Source organism: Sminthopsis crassicaudata, chromosome 5 (assembly GCF_048593235.1).
Source record: "Sminthopsis crassicaudata isolate SCR6 chromosome 5, ASM4859323v1, whole genome shotgun sequence".
Lineage (NCBI taxonomy): Eukaryota > Metazoa > Chordata > Mammalia > Dasyuromorphia > Dasyuridae > Sminthopsis > Sminthopsis crassicaudata.
The window spans coordinates 231,311,918-231,324,689 of NC_133621.1; the positions used below are offsets into that span (position 1 = coordinate 231,311,918).

General features: G+C 38.2%; 2 protein-coding genes across 4 annotated transcripts in view; both read left to right on the forward strand.

Moving 5' to 3' along the window:
• The first annotated feature begins 2,863 nt into the window (after nucleotides 1–2,863).
• The window catches only part of RACGAP1 (Rac GTPase activating protein 1), a 284,478-nt gene continuing 274,569 nt past the window's right edge, over nucleotides 2,864–12,772 (forward strand). The window contains exon 1 of the mRNA XM_074270412.1: nucleotides 2,864–2,868. The gene's annotated coding sequence lies outside the window, so the exon portion shown is untranslated. The remainder of the gene's footprint in view (nucleotides 2,869–12,772) is intronic.
• Nucleotides 10,261–12,772, forward strand: part of LIMA1 (LIM domain and actin binding 1) — a 105,495-nt gene continuing 102,983 nt past the window's right edge. For 2 of the 3 annotated variants that reach the window (XM_074270407.1, XM_074270408.1), the window contains exon 1: nucleotides 10,261–10,420. The gene's annotated coding sequence lies outside the window, so the exon portion shown is untranslated. The remainder of the gene's footprint in view (nucleotides 10,421–12,772) is intronic. The other variant, XM_074270409.1, reaches the window with a different exon arrangement.

Sequence of the window (12,772 nt, forward strand, 5' to 3'; positions counted from 1 at the left end):
AATGAAAATTTACCATTCTTCTGGTAATCCCCATTTGATCAAGTTTCCTCTTTTCTATGGCAAAATGGAACCCTCAGGCCCCTGCCAACTCCTCTGTAGAAGCTACTATCTCTCCCAAACTACAGAAATATTGAAGAACTTGAGTTTTGGAAGTGATGGCATTCTCTAGCCTGCCCCATCAGTTTTCCAACTCTCCCTATTTGGTTTTTTGAGGGATAGTCTGTACCTGAGATGAGAGTTTCACAGTTATTATTTTATATCTATATAATGCTTAGGAGCTTAAAAAGTCTCATCAGATTCTCATCATATTGTGACTTAGGGAATTCAGGCACAATATACAGAATAGATGAGAAAACACAGAATCACTAGCAAAATCATGCTACCTACAAGTAGTAGAGGTGAGACTAGAATTCTGTGTTCTTTTTATCCTTTTACCATAACATACTACCTTTTTAAATGTTTGTTCTTCTCATAGATGATAGTCCTGCTGAGAAGCATTCATTTTGTTCAATCATTTTCAGTCATGTATGACTTTTTGTGACCCCACTTAGAGTTTTCTTGGCAAAGATACTGGATTAATTTGCCAATTCCTTCTCTTGCTTATTTTACACATGAGGAAACTGAGGCAAACAGGGTTAAGTGACGTTACCACACACAGCTAGAAAATATCTGAGGCTAGATTTAATCTCATGAAGATAAGTCTTTTGGATTCCAACCCCAGTGCTCCATGCACTTTACCACCTAGAAGCAGTGTATTGTAAAAATGGAAAGAGTTTAGGACCAGGGAGGCTATGTGACATGATAGAAAGAGCACTGGTTTTGTTATCAGAAGGCCTGAGTTTAGACCCACATGTGATGTTGTGCAAGCAACAATTTCCCTGGGCTTTAGTTTCCTCAACTGTAATATGAAGTATTTGGACTGTATTTCCTCTAGCTCCACAACCCCATCATTAGGAAGCTTAGATCTAGGAATCAGAACACTTACCATGTCTTCCAAGGCCCACTATTTACTAGGTATATGACCTTGGGGCCCTATGAATCTGAGTTTCTTCACCTGTAAAAGGAGGACAATAAACCCTATGTTGCCTACCTCACAAGTATATTACAATGATCAGATGAGAAGGTTCTCTCTCAATCTGAACAAAAACTCCTCTACTACTGTATCTATCTCAATTCCTTCCCTTCCCCAATCCCAAGCTCTGAAATTCCTTCCATTCCTTTCACTATGGGACTTAGGAAGAATTCTTAACAAGCTTCACTTCATTTTATATTGTTTTCTTCTTACATTCTTTCCATTTTTCTGGCATTCATTGAGATCCAGCTCCCCACATCACTCCCTCCCATTCCCCAGATATCAGTAAAACCCTAGCTTTCCTGTCTAGTACTGGACTCACCTACTTTCATGCCTTGGGATCCACTGGATAAGGAAGAGAAGTAAGCTTATTTATTACTTGTAACCAATATTTCTATATCCTCCCTATGTTGCTTTCATTCAATAATTCTCTTTTGAATTGATATCATCTAGATTTATTACCCTATTTAGGTCTTGGTAGTAGTTATCTATTACTGGCCTCCAGGTCATTCTTCTTTCTCAAGAAGTTCAGTATTTGGCTCAGTTTTTTTCTTCACTCTAACTCCTACCCTTACTTAGACATGTTTGTGCTCCCTCAAACACCCTGTTATCTCAGATCACTGATGTCTTCAACTCCCATGACATGTACTTTCACTTTACCTAAGCCATTATCCATAACAATTCTGCTTCCATGATCAAATATATCCTCCCCATTCTTTATTCCTTTTAAACCTATTCTTCAACTTTACAAAGACCTCAAGCCCTTTCATCTTAGTGTTTTTCCAGACCATTACTCTTATATTCATTTTTTTTCTCTTCCCAATTTTTACCTTATAGTTGACCAGTCTAACTTTACACTGTCCTAGAATTACTTGCCCTATTGTTATTTGTGCTTGCCAAATCATTCACTTCTTCCAATTCTTTTTACAAACTGAAAAATAGAATAATAAAAAGTTATTCATGGCATGCCTTCTGGGACTATTCCTCCAATCCAAACTTGCACTTATAAGTTATAACCTTTGTGGGATGATTATACCAAGTTCAATGTACTTTGTAGCTCTCCACTCCAAAAACTAGAGCTCACAAGCCCCCACCAATGTGTTTACTTAGCACAGTGACAATACTAGGTCACAGAAAAGACATTTACTAGAAACAACACAGCATTAAAAGTAGTAACACATTTCTACATATCTGGGGTTTAGCTTCCTACAAATACTGTCAATGAGGAGAATGGACATATTTGTAGAGTATACTAGTAAAGAGACATCCATATAGGGAGTGCACATGGTCAAAGCAACTCAAATCTTTAGCACTAGAAGTCTTTTTTTTTTTTTTCCCCTTTCTTGTGATATCCTCAAGTTATTCCCTCTGGACATAATATATCTACTGTTTACCTTGTTCTCCTGAGTTTTCTAGTCCTTCTCTTCTACACAGCTTTGCTCAACTTTAATACTGGGTTCTTTATAACTACTTCTCTTCATAATTCAATTTGACTCCCAACCTGGATTCTCTAGTTCTTTTATATGTTAGGTGCAGTATGTCCTGCTAAGTGATTTGCTCTACTGCATTATGCTATAGTCAGTTGAGATGGAGAAGATAAAAATATGCTTCCCCTCTCTCCCGATGACCTCTGAAAAAGTCACAGGAAAAAAGACTAAGGAGTTGGAGGAAGGGGGCAAGCACTAACGAAGAGGGAGAGATGATGATAAGAGGTAGCAAATGAACTAAGCTCAAAAGCTTAAAATTCTAGAAAGCAAAAGTGAAGAGAAGAAACATTCCAGGTCTGGAAGATAGACTCTGAAAAGGCATAGAGAAGACTTGGAATATAGTATACTTAGAACAGCAAATAAGCCAGTATGGCTGAATACTTGAAGGAAAGTTATGAACAATGAAGCCTAGAAACATGGGCTGGGACCAGACTGTGAAGAGCTTTAAAAGCCAACTAGAAGAATTTGCATTTTATCTTGGTGACAAGAGAAGGTCACTGGAGTTTCTTGATTAGAAGAATGCTTTGGCTAAATCTGTATTGGGAACCAGTCAACAAGCATTTATTAAAGCTTACTATATACTAGACACTATGATTAAGAAGTATTATTCTGACAATTGTGTGGAATGAGGATTGGAAGGGGAGAGACTGGAAGCAGAGAGTCTGAGGAGGCATCTATGATCCATTGGAGGAGTTGTTCATGTCATATAGAGATGGAGATAGATATGTGAGAGATGTGGAGGCAGAAGCCTCAAGACTTGGCAACAGACAAAATAATATGGATAAGAAGGAATGAAGAGTCTAGGATGACTATAATATTTTTAAACCATAGGTGAGTAGGAAAAACAGGTGATTTCCTCAATAGAAATAATAAAGTTAGGGGGCAGCTAGGTAGCACAGTGAATAGAGCACCAGCCCTGAAGTCAGGAGGACCTGAATTCAAATGTGGTCTCAGATACTTAACACTTCCTAGCTGTGTGACCCTGGGCAAGTCACTTAACCCCAATTGCCTCAGCAAAGACAAAAAAATAATAATAAGAATAAAGTTAGGAAGAAGATGAAGGGGAAAGATATGAGTATATGAATATGAAAACAACTAGCTGGTAAAATAGATACAGCACTGGGCCTAGAATCAGGAAAACTTAAGTTTAAATCTAGTCCAAGACATTAAATAGTTGTATGACTATGGGCAAGCCATATAAGTTTAAATCTAGTCCAAGACATTAAATAGTTGTATGACTATGGGCAAGCCATAAAACTTCTGTTTGTCTTGGTTTCTTCATTTATAAAATGGGAATAAAAATAGCATCTACCTCCCAAGATTGTTGTAAAGATCAAATTGATAGGCATTGAGGTCCCTTTAAGATTCCTTTCTAATTGCCCAACCCATGGCTGACCTTGATTCACAAATCCTGGTCAAAGGCACCCTTTGAATATCTGGGCCCAGCCCCCATCAGCTCAGCTTCCCCCAGCCCTCACCTGGTCTGAGCTAACTGAAAAGCCCGCCAAGAACTTGGAACTGCCCACAATCTTTTGGGTATAAAATGAGCCGTAGCGCTTTCTTTGCAGGAGCCCTCCCAGCCAACACATGGTAAGGAATGTAAGGGTTTCTGCCCATCCAGCGGCCACCTCTGGCCCTGGTGTCTTTCTAACTGAGCTTTACTTCCAAATTTCTACAATAAACCTTTTATTTATCAATCTACGTTTTCGGGCCTGTAAATTCATTTACATGGGACACTGCGCCTCATGGGATTGATTATCTTACTATCTATGGACCGAGAAATGGGGTTCCCCTTTTCCTTTCCCCCATTAAAATGAGATAATAATTATAAATATGATAATTGTAAAAATAACTATAAGATAGGTCATAATTATAAAGTGCCTGGCACATAGCAAATGTTATATAAATGTTAGCTATGATTACATAATAACAATTATTATCATGATTATTATTTGTGTGTGGGGAAATATTCAACTATATTTTGAATTTATTATGGGATATACAATTTTAGATGTTCAGTAAGATACAGAACATCTAAGAACTGCTGTGCTGCAGTGTATAGAGAATACTTGGTGGAGAATCTGAGTTTAATCTAGCTTAAGATATTTAGTAGCTGTATGGTCTGAGGCAAGTCCTTAATTTTATTTGCTCAGTTCCTCATCAGAAAATGAGGACATATTGAAGAAGTAAATGGTAACCAATTCTACTATCTTTGCCAAGAAAATGCCATGGACATCATATAGAATTAAAAATGACAGAACTGAACAACAAGATGCAGGAGCAAAACTAGGATTGATTTTATATATATATATATATATATATATATATATATATATATATATATATATATATATATATATATATGATAGTCATGTAATCATCAAGAAAAAGTATATATTGAGCAAAGAGGCTAGAAAAGAGCCTTGTGTTAGCTAGAGATAGGATATGGATGGTAATTTAACAAAGAAGATTGAGGAGGAGAAACCAGACAGATAGGAGGAGAACCAGGAGAAAGAAAGAGAGAGTATCTCTAAGGAGGAGGTGGTCAATAACATCACCTGCTGCAGAAAGGTTAAATAGGGTGAAGACCGAGAAAACATCATCCTATATGGCCATTATGAGATCACTGTTTACCTTGGAAAGAGCCATTTCAATTGAATGATAAAGCTGGAAGCCAGATTGCAAGGTGATCAGGAGCAGGAGATTAGACAGCAAAAAAAGAGAAAAGATGGCTTCCCCCCCCCCCCCCCCCCAGGAAAAGGAGGGAAAATATAGGATGTTAACTTGAGGGGATGTTAGTGTGTCAAGGTTCAGGGGTCAACATCCAAGTTACTGACTACAAAACTTAAAGACAATGTAACAAATAATGATCCAAAGACATAGAAAACAATTTACAATGTTTTAGCTGTAAGGAAGCTGATTTCCCTCAAACTATCTCTGTAAACCAGAGATGACTTCTGAAAACACCAATTCAATTCACTCAGGATACCAATTCATGTTTCTCTTCAAGAATTCACTTCATCTTCCCCACAACATAAAGGTAAAAGCAGTTCTCTCCAGAAAATAAGTTCTCTTCATCTTGTCTTTCCCGAGTAGGCTACTTTTGGAATAGATAGTTAATTTGTTCACGACTCAATGTTCTGAAGTCTCTTAAAGATACAGTAAAAGTATTTATAGCATCAATGGAAAAGATTATTGAAGCTTTGGTTAAAATAAATTTAATTAAGATTTTTTTTTTTTTTAAAAAAGATATGTTAGGATGTTTCTAAGCAGAAAGAAGAAAAAAAAAGGGGAGGGAGGTGACTGAAAGGCCAACCTCAGAAGGAGACAAGACTTCAGGATCAAAGGTACAAAGAAAAGAGCTGAATTTGAAGGAAAGGGTCTGCCTTTTCTTCAAAGAGAAAAAGCTTTTCTTTGTTTTAATCTCCCATTATTCACCTTCTCATCTTCACATTCCAACCTCCTCCTCCTCCTCCGCTGAGAATCCAAGAAAAACAAAACCCATTATAACATGTACAATCAAAAGAAATTTCTACATTGCCCAACTCCAAAAAAATTTTTTTATCTCATTCTTTGTTCTAACTTCACTTTTTTATTATTATCAGATGGATAGCATTGCTTCTTCATTAGTCCTTTGGAATCCTGGGTAGCCATCATACTGATAAGAATTTGGTCCAATAGTATTTTATCTCATTTATCTACCATAACTTGCATTTATTCTGCATACCCCCAGAGATTTGAGGCTTCTAAAAGAACTACAAATATACATCCTTAGAATTTGTTTTGCTAAAGACTAATCCCTCCCATAATCTCCCTTCATTCCAATTTCCTTCCCTATTCATTGACTTTTCCTCCTGTTAAGTTAAATGTATTTCTGTGCCTAGCTTTGCACATGTGCATGTATATGTGTTCCTTTGATTTAGTTCAGATAAGAACTAATTTAGGCTAATGTGTTAGTCACTACCTCTCCCCCTACTCATTGTTTGTTAAGATATCTACTTATATACCTTGATTATGTAAACTTTCTCTAACTTTCCTTTTTTTTTCCCCATCCCACTCCAATACTTCTAATTCTTCCCTCTCTCTGTCCATTTTTTTCCCTTTTAAGATCAAAATATAACAGAATACTCTCAATGATTTTCAGTCATGTCTGACTTTTCATGAAACCTATTTTGGGGTTTTCTTGGCAGAGATACTGGAGTAGTTTAGCATTTCCTTTTCCTGCTCATTTTACAGATGATGAAATGGAGGCAAATATTTAGTATAATATAGCTAGTAATTGTCTGAGGTCAGATTTGAACTCAGGAAGAAGAGTCTTTTTGATTCCAGGCCCCAAGTTCTGGTATCCACTGTACCACTTAGCTGCCCTAATACTTCTAGATCTCATCTAATAAAACTCCCTCTATGAATGTGAGAACTATTGAATGTATCAGGTCTCCGTATCTTGAGTTTAAGAAGTTTCTCTTTGTTTAATTGTTTATTGTTATTATTTTTTTTTCATGTTTATCTCTTAAGTTTCTTTTCTTTCCTGTGTTTGAACTTCAAGGTTTCTCTGAAATTCTTGTTTTCTCATCAGGAATGCCTGAAAGTCCTCCATTAAAGGCCCATGTTCCCCTACCCCTGGCCCGTTGTAGCATTGTACTTGATTTTTCTGGGTAAATTATTCTTGGCTATAAGCCTATATCCTTTGCTTTCTGGAATATTGTATTCCAACTTCTCTGCTTCTTTATCAGTGCTGTGTCCTGCTTTCTGGAACCCCCAAGTTGGGGTGACAAAATATACTGTTGCTTTCTAGAGCCCCCATGCTAGGGTGATTAAAATATACCTTCCTAGTGGAGAAGTGGTGAGGCAGGACTCCTGAGGATGGTGGAAAAATGGAGTCCATTTATTACAAGGACTTTTCTCCTTTTATACCCTCATACACTTATGTAACAAAACACGGGTATGTGCTATATATACTGCCCACGTGGGACACATAAACAACTTGCTATTGTATGTAGGTTGCCACCTAATATCTCTTTACCACCTGGTATCACTCTGTTTCAATCACAACACAGGTTGTCACAGCCCCCTGACTTCTAGGAAGGACGAGAGCCCTTAGGGGAGATGGGGAGCCGAACCAGACATTGTTAGCAGGTTCCCTCTAGGCTGAAGAGTCTTATACCTCACCCAGACTTTCCCCATTGTCTGTGACCCTCTACACCTGGTATTTTAATTTTTTCTTTCTGGTTGCTTAAAGTACTTTTTTTTTTCTTTAACATGGAAATTTTGGATTTTGGCTATGATGTTCCTGGAAGTTTCACTTTGGAATTTCAGTAGGTGACCAATGGAAAGAGAACCTTGTTTCATGGAATCAAATGTTTGAGGCTTGTATTTTCTAAACCATTCAGGAAATTGTATTAACAATGTGATCTGCTATAGATTATCATTTGTGAATTTTTGCCTATTTCTTTCTCAAATTTTTATCAAAAATATCCTTCATATATGTGTAGATTATTTTCTAATGATTTCATCGATGGAAAGGACAACATACAGATTGGCAATTGCTCATTTTTTTCTCTCTTTATTGGGGTAATAATATCTAAAATATTTTCCAAGCCTTTATTTTTATACAGACATACATATAGCTTACCTAGAGTATATATGTGTATGTGTACATATATATATGTATATACATATATATATGTATGTATGTATGTATGTATATACACACAGCAACTGTAGTGTTGTGTTGGGAGATCCAGGGGAAAAAAGAGATAAAGAATAGAGGCTATACACACACACACACACACACACACACAGAATAACTTTTTGCTAATGATTCATTTCTTTTAGACAGATTTTGAGAGACAAGAAATAATATAAATGAGATTTTTGGAAGATGAAAGAAATAAATTGATCTTCACTAATTACCATGAGCTTTAGTTTCAATTCTCTCTACACACTTTTTTGGACTACTTCTTTCCTATAAACTACAATAGACCTTCCCCCTCATTTGCTATACAAATTTTCTTTCTCTATATCTAGAACAAAATCTATGGCAAAAGGGGTTTGCCAAAGGTAGGAGGACCCAGATAGAAAAGCCTTTTTAATACCATGTTCTTAACAACCATAGTAGTTAAGCATTGGAGCATTAAAAGGAAGGTAGTAAAGGAAAGAAGCAGAATTAAATAAAAGCCATTAAAAAAAAAATCCGAAATCTGTTCTAGTTCATCTGAGCTCTTAAAGAGTAGGGGCCTTGTGTTTTTTTTTTTAAATCTTTTTCTTCCCCTGAATCTACCAACATAGCACAACACACTGAGGGCTCTGTTGGATGTGAATGTGAGTAGCCATTGTGAGCCTCTAATAGGTAATCTGGCAGATTTTATAGGCCAACGTCCAACTGCACCTGACACAGGGAGAAGTCAGGGAGTTTATCATGGCCAAAAAAGGCCAATGTTGTTCTTCTCTTCTAGGGTTGAGATTATGGAATGTCAGGAGCTGGAAGAAACCTTTAAACAAAGCAGTGTGGTAGAAAGGGCCCTGGATATAGAAATAGAGGTCATGGGTTTGAATTCTAGGCAGTGAGGTACAATGGAAAGCATGAGGATCAGAAGATGTAGGATAGATTTCCATATCTCCCATGTGACCTGGGCTAGTCATTAAACTTTGGAGGTCTCAGTTTTCACATCTGTAAAAAATTTTTTTAAAATAATTTTTATTATATATTTTTTATATAATATTATCCCTTGTATTCATTTTTCCAAATTATCCCCCCCCTCCCTCTACTCCCTCCCCCCCCCCATGACAGGCAATCCCATACATTTTACATCACATCTGTAAAATTGAGGGTGGATTAAATGGCTTTTAAAGTCCCTTCAAGTTCCCTTCTACTTCTCATTTATTCTCATACTGCTGCATTACTATTTGTTTGACTTTGGACAAGTTTGACCTTGAAGGCTTGTTTCCTGATCTAGAAAACGGTTGCAGTAGAAGATACTTTCCATCTCTCTATTTTATGTAGCTGGTCACCTAGTCCCACCCTTTCAATTTCCAGATGACCAGCCTGAGAAAGGAGAGGGAGGGAAGAGAAGTTGGGATTCATTTCTGGAGCCTGATCCACAGGCTCCAACTGCAAACTCAGATTTTAGAGTCAGCTGGGAAGAATTGTGGAGAAAATGCTGGGCTCAAATCTGGCCTCGATCCCCACTTGTGACTCACACACACACACACACACATATGTGATCTAAAACTGCTGTGTACAGCTTGGCTTTCAGTACACACACACATATGATCTAACCCTGTGATTGTGTGGGTGCACACAGTTGTCAGTGCATCCCCCCATAACCCCACCCACTTAATGAGAAGCTATAATGACATCGGAGACAAAAAGCTGACTGTGCGCCGCTGTCACCTTGGACGTCATTTAAGTAACCTCCAGGAAAATCTCTTAATTATAAACGACAAGACAATTGTTAATCTGCATTAGCAGGGGGAGGTGACAAGTAAAAAAAAAAAAAAAAAAAACTCGCATCGGAAGGGAGAAGCCAGAATGAGGAGGCGTCCGTCACAAGGCCAACCAGGGGCCCCCAGCTCCAAGGTCCCCCGGAAGGAGCTCGTTTCCGAAGATGCAGTCGCGGACGCAGCCACGGGCGTGCGCGCTCCCGCTTCGGGGAACGTCGGCAGTACTAGGGAGGCCTGTACGTGCTCGCGCCCTCAGGCGATGGGCGGGACTGGGGGCGCGGCCGGGAGCCAGGCCGGGGCGGGGCTGCCGGTGCCGTAGGTGCGGCCGCTTGGGTTGCTACAGGTGCGTTGCGGGAGCCCGAGCACTAAGGAGCCGTAGCTGGGAGGACTGCAGAATTTGAGGCTGCGGGTGAGCCAGGTGGGTGATTTCCCTCCCGGGGCCTTTCTCTTCTTAACGCGAGCGTCGAAGGCGACTCGTGCTAGGGAGGCCTTTGGGTGGGGGAGATGGAGTGCAATGCAGGTGCGCCCCCCCAACTGCGCATGCCCCCAAGAGAGTGGTGGGGTGAGAAGTGTCCCTTAGATGGGCACACTACTGCGAGGAGTGAGGATGAAAGCATTCCGTTGTTTGGGGGAGGGGGTTGGGGCTAGAATGACCCGCCCTCAGCCCCCCTTTGAATGTCCATTTTCTCCCGCTTATCTACCTATAAGGTTTTAGGAGAAAAATAGACTCCTTCCTGGTTGGGAATGAGTGAGAAGCCTCATCCTCCCCCCCCTTATCCTTACCTACCCCTGTCTCCCATGTATACTCTCCCACAGTCCCTCAGGACTTCGTAATGGGGAGGCCTTTAGACGTTTGAGACTTTACAGCCTGGAAGAGGATGTGTATGTGTCTTAACCATATTGTACTGAGCATTTCAATAGCACCCATCACCTAGATATCTAGGTGTTAATATAAGGTAATAGTATCCTTAAGTGAAGATGTTAGGAGTAAACCATCTGGCATTCCTCTTTTGTCCTCTTCTTGGTGCTTATGAGCAATTGTGTTTAATTGATGCTGTTAATAGATATTTATTTTTCCTTCCCCTCCCCCATTCTTAATTCCCCCTCCCCAAAGTTTCCTAATCTAATACCTTTTTGTTGATCTCACTTTTAAAAAAATGCCTAAGGCGCGGTGTTTTAGAGAATGCTGTTTTTAGAAAAGGCGGACTGCTATTCCTCATTTCTTTCACTCACTGCATGGTGTTGAAACAAAAAGACACACATAACTTATCTTTTATTAACCTCTGGGTATTGATATTAGGTATCTGCTTTAGTGAAGAGAAGTGACGTTTTACTTCCTCTTCAATATTATTTTCACCTTGTGAGTAACAATGGATATCTATTAAACCTATTTATCATTTTCATATTAGCTGTCTGTAGGATTTTTGAGTGCAAGAATTTGGTTAATTAACCTGTCCCCACCTCCATCCTGCTATTAAATAACGTATGAAGATTTAGTAAATGTGTAGAAGTAGTCATTTTCATTCTTAATTATGCCTGGAAGATGTTACCTATTGGTCCCTGAACTGTAAACTATCTCTGAGTAGGGAAATGGATTGGCAACATTAGTAACTAAAAGGTGACTGGTGCCATCTTGTGAAAAGTAATTGTTGCCTATTGGTTGCTTCCGTCTATGATTTTAACTTTGTATATTTAGGTTTTGTTCCTGATTTTAATTAAAGGTTGAGACCAAATTTCAAACTTTTAACCATATATCTTAAAAAGAAAACTTTAGAAGTGAAACTTTTAACAGACGCTCCAATGCAATTAAGTTCTTGGCTTTGTAGAGGATCTCTTTCTTACTGTAGCCTTATTAAATCAAGTCTCTTCCTAGTTGACTGTGCTTGTGCTTGTTGAAACTGCTTTTACAGTTATAATTTTAGGGATATTACATGTGCTATAAATCCTGTTGTGTGAGAGGATGCTGCTTTCAAGGAAAAGGGCTTTTTTGGGGGAGGGCATGAAAAGTATTGATTTCTTTCCTCCCCTATATGAGTGTTGTACAGAAAATACACACATTTATCTTATATTGTATAAGTGATGAATAAGCATATTATTGCTAATAAAGTTTACATAATGACCATATAAATTATAATAATGGGTTTTTTTCCTTTTGTAATTTCAGCTATGGTAGTCTGATTCCAAAATGGAACTCACCTTTCTCCCACTTTCTATTCTAGAAGGAATGTATTTCTGTATAATTTGTGGGTTTACAGTAACAATTGCTATTTTATCAATTTTCAAGTTAAATTCCAGTTATTGCTTTTCTTCATTGCCATTTTTTCCTTTCATATTTTGTCATCAATCTGCAATAATGAACATTCTATGCCAGAAAAAGCACATTAAAGAGAAGGAATACACAAAAATCCAAGAGAAGGATAAAGAATATTGGGAGTTGGTGTAGTGCAGTGGAGAATACTGGATTTCTAATCTAAGGACCTGCGTTTGAATCCCAGTCTTTTGTTTATCTGTCAAATGAAATTGTTGGGCAAGGTGACTCTTGAGATCCTTTTCAGCTCTAAATCTATAATCCTCTGATGAGAACTCATTAGTAAAATGATCCTCCAGGCCATAGTTTTAAGATATTTTTCTTTTTCTTATTTTAAAATTAGGTACAAACTTGAAAAATGTTAGCAAACATGAACATAAATCATATATATAGTCCTGCTTTTGACACAAGGCTATGACCTTGGATAAATTATTAAAATTCCCAGAACCCCAGGCAAATCTC